Consider the following 4,435-nt stretch of genomic DNA (forward strand, 5'->3'; position numbering starts at 1 on the left):
GCAAGTGACGCACAGTGCAATTGCTCACCACCCGTCGACCGATGCCCAGCCAGTTCCCAAGCAGCAGTCACCACCCACCGGCCAACTCCCCCCAGTTTATATACTGAGCATGACGTCATATGGTATGGAATAGCCCTTGGGCCGGTTTAGGTCAGCTGTCCCAGCTGCGCCCCCTCCAGCTTCTCGCTGGCAGGGCATGGGAAGCTGAAAAGTCCTTGACTAGTGTAAGCACTACCTAGCAACAACTAAAACATCAGTGTGTTATCAACATTGTTCTCATCCTAAATCCAAAACACAGCACTGTACCAGCTACTAGGAAGAAAATTAATTCTATCCCAGCCGAAACCAGGACACTTAGGAAAGTGTTTGACTTGCTTCCCTCCCCAGTTTTATACTGCAAATGCCGCAAGAGCTTGTGCAAAGCCTTTGCCTCCTAAGAAAAGCAGGTATGTCAGTCAGGACACTTGCAGAACGAGCAAATTCATAAACAAATGGCACTTCTTTTCTGCCTGTGGTTATGGGGGGTTTGACAACAGCTGAAAGATCATGCAGCGGGGCTCATCTCAGCTTTCTTTAAACTCCCAGTTAGAAAAAGGTGGCAGTAGACTGCCAGCAACCAAAAGTCATGAGAACGGCCAGCTCGCTGACATGAGGGGGTAAGAACAAAGCATGTTTAGAAGGGTCTGCAACACTTTCTGTCAATCAGGGGTTTTCTCAAATTCAGGCTGTACTCAGATCATTTGGATAAATACCCAGAGAGGGACATAGCCTTTATGAATTTGTTTAATCCATTTTCAACTTATTTATTCTTTTAGACTTGCCGATATTCTGCAACAGTCCTTTTCCAGTATTTAAATGAGCATTATGTGCAAAACTATTTTTATTTCTTTTAAACATATTCACCAGTTGGCCATAGTCAATAGTTGTGGCAGTAGGAATGCTGTCATGAAAGGACCTCAGCTTCACTCCCAGTCGCCTGTGAGGCTTTGCAAAGAAAAATAGATCATATCTATTGATCTTAAACCAACACATTAAGACTCCAGGATTTTCCAATCCATCTGATGCAAAAGGAAATGGTCAACAAGAACGTACATTTGAATCTGGCTCCAGGGCCAGAGGGGGACCTTCCAGTAAGTATTAAGTCCAGACTGAAGTTCCACCTTCAGCCTAACAGATGGTTGTGTCCTGAAGTCCAAAGCAAAGCTATCTACCACTCAGTGGAAGTGCTGATAACACCACTGGCTTAGGTCCCACATCTTCCTTTGGACCCTATTCAATATTTCATTAACTCTGTAGAAGCAGTAGTAGTCCTAGCAGTTCACTTCTTCCAAAGCCGACAGTGCATCTAAGATATCAGTGTATCATGCCTGCGGAACAGTGCCACGTGCCCTCATCAGCATTAAACTCACTGCAGGGTAGCGCAGCCACTGTAGTGGTGGGACAGCCAACAGGGACCAGACAGGAGATGTTGTCTGAGGATATGGCTTCTTAGGCAGCAGCTTCCTACATCCAGTCGGTCACTAGCACGGCAATAATTCCACATTCCATCACAGTTCAGGTCACCACAAGCCCAAAGCTGGGTGTATAGTCAAACACACTGCGGTTAGTATGTCTCCAGACCCAGACCCGCCCTGACGGGCACCTGTACATATCCCATGTCTTTACACAGCGCTGGCACCTTCTCATATTCCTTAAATAACATGGTACCACGTGTACCAATAAAACAAACCCTGTCTCTCTCACACAGTCTCAGAGTCAACAACTATAACCAGCAGAATTAAAGTTAGTTGAGCTTTTGTAATATTGCCCTAGGGCGATATGAGTCACCCATTTATCTCCCCACTCCAACAGGCAATTCTTTCACGCTTCTTTAGCTTTCCATCCCAGCCCCATCTTGACACTCCTCTTTCATTGTCCCCAGTCCAAGAAGCAACCACAGGGCAGTGGAGACAAAGTGTTGGTTTACATTTATTTGATTTATTATTAGTGCATCCCAAAATTTGCTCTTATCTGATACATCACAAGCTCATTTTTGTGCAAAAATGACATATCTGATTTCTTTTGACATATCAAAGGATTTGCCTTGGATTCCACCAGTGATAGTGCATCCACAGCAATTCATCCTGTACTTACTGTTGGGAAAGGCAAAAGCACTAGTTCAGCAACAGGATCCCTGCTTGCTTGTCTGTGGAGCAGAGTGCACGCCTTGCAGAAAAATTCAGATTAATTTTGGATTACTATCTTGGGTGCTGGAAGCATTTTAGCCTTATTAGCAAAATGGTCCAGCTGAGCCAATTAGCCCTAATTACAGGAGCAGTTCTATTAGACTAGAGGGAGTTGTATCCTTACACAGTAATACTACTTTGCTGTTTATTTCCAGTATATCTGCATAAACTTCACTGTGCCTTTTAATGAGAAAATACAGGTTAGAAAAGTGACCAATTTCCAGGGTAAAGATAAGAACAGAGATGGATAAATACATTTCCCAAAATGAGTATGAGGTTGCCTATAGTCCTTTTTCTTAGCCAAGTGGCTTAGAAGGTGAGAACAATGTATAAAAGCTTGAAAATCCTCTAAACATATCTCCACTTAGTTTCTTCCAAAGCAGCATTAGGGAAAGAATACCTAATTTAAGACTAAGAAAGAAAAGTCAGAAAAAATAATTTTTTTTACAGATTTGCTGAAGATGTTTCAATATGTTTAAAGCCCCCACTAGATACCTAGGATAGCGCAGAGCTGGTGAAAACACACAGACATCACTCAAATGCACTACCAGCAGCAGATCGCTATTCCTTGCAACATCACTAAGGAATATGAGTTATTTTTGTTCTCCTAACGGTGAGTGGGAAATTAGAGCAGAGAAGTTTTGTGATTTATCGAAGCCCTGGGGAACGGGGCAGGGCATCCAACTCGGAAATCCCAACATGGTGGTTCCCAGTCCTGTGTCCTGCCATCCCTTGCCCCAGGCATTAAAAGCCAGTATAATTAGAGCTCGCCAGTGAGTGGTTCGCCAGCAGAGCCCTGAGTGGGGGAGGTTGTCACAAACTAACCTAACAACTGTGCTGCTGCTGCTGGGAAGTAGGAGAGCTGCCTCTCTGGAGGTGAAAAGCCGTTGTTAGAGGGAAACGTGCAGGTCGCCACTGCATTTGCGAAGCCTCCTCCCTGCTATGTGCAGTCTCTGTCTCCTGTGTGCCCCTTCCCAGGAGGAGAAGAGCTTGGGGGACCGAACTGAATGGCAGCAGCACTTTTCCCGGCCAGGAGGGCAGCCTGGTGTGTGTAATTCAGTGTGGATTCAACGTCCGTGAGATGCCACTGGATGTGCAGTGAAGCACGCTGGGAACCAGATCCCCAACCCAGGGCATCTGCAGCAAAGGGAGGGACACACCTGAGGCCTATGGGGGGAAGGGGAGACAGGAGACAACCGTGCACTCACCAGCAGGAGAGCAAAGCAGGAGCAGGCACCAGCCAAGAAAAGGCGAGCAGGGGCAGCGCCTGTAAGAAGCATCATCCCTGGGGGACTGAGGGTGCTATGGGCCAATGCACACTGCCGTGGGAGTGTCTCCAGAGGTGCTGGGGCTCTAGGCACACACAGTACCAGCATCAGTGGGACGCAGTGGGGTGATCACAACACGCCAGGTAGGAAAGCTGAGCAGGCTCTGGAGACCGGGCCACTGATGCCAGGACTTACTTGCCCCACTCCATGCCTGCACTCAGTTGCCTGGGCTCTTACAGGGCTCTTCTTTAATACTGGGGGGTGCCTTGTAAATAGGGCTCATGTGCTGCCGGAGTTGGGATGTACAACCTCTCTCCCCTTCCTCTCCTCCCTTGTTTGAGGAACAAGATGAGGGCGATGTATAGGGCTGGAGTGCTCAGGGCTCTGCCAGGACTGGGGGAAGCAAGTGAGGAGCCATCATCGCCCTGCATCCCCTAATCTTGCAAAGCGTTGACAGCAATCCATTTCCAGGAGCCAGACTCCGGATGCGTGGGATCATGAGTGAGAGGTGGTCACGAGGCAGCTGGCAGGAGACGACGCAGGTTAGCCTGGTAGAAAGCACCTGTCTCGGATCTGCACAGCCAGCTACCTGCCCAGGGTGGGTCAGGTGCACAGCTGGCTCCTGCACGCAGGGACTGCCACCACTGCCCATAACTGCCAGGACCAGGCTTCTCCCTGGGGAAACTCGGCCTCATGCCGGGCTCAGCAAGAGGAGGGAGATTTCTTCACAGCCTCCTCCAGCGTGCGCAGAGACGCTGCCATCAGTGACCGTGTAATTAGACATTATTCCACATACCAGCACTAAAACTCTGCCCCGCCAAGAGCAGCAGTGCAGGGAGGTCAGGCCCCTCGGCTCGAGGCACGATCCTTCAAGTGTATTCGCCACGAAATCACTGGGCAGGGCTGTGTGGGGAGGTCGAGGGTTCCTAGCCGGCATCTGAG

This window comes from Aptenodytes forsteri, unplaced genomic scaffold, assembly GCF_000699145.1.
Source record: "Aptenodytes forsteri isolate BGI_AS27 unplaced genomic scaffold, ASM69914v1 Scaffold208, whole genome shotgun sequence".
NCBI classification, from domain to species: Eukaryota; Metazoa; Chordata; class Aves; order Sphenisciformes; family Spheniscidae; genus Aptenodytes; species Aptenodytes forsteri.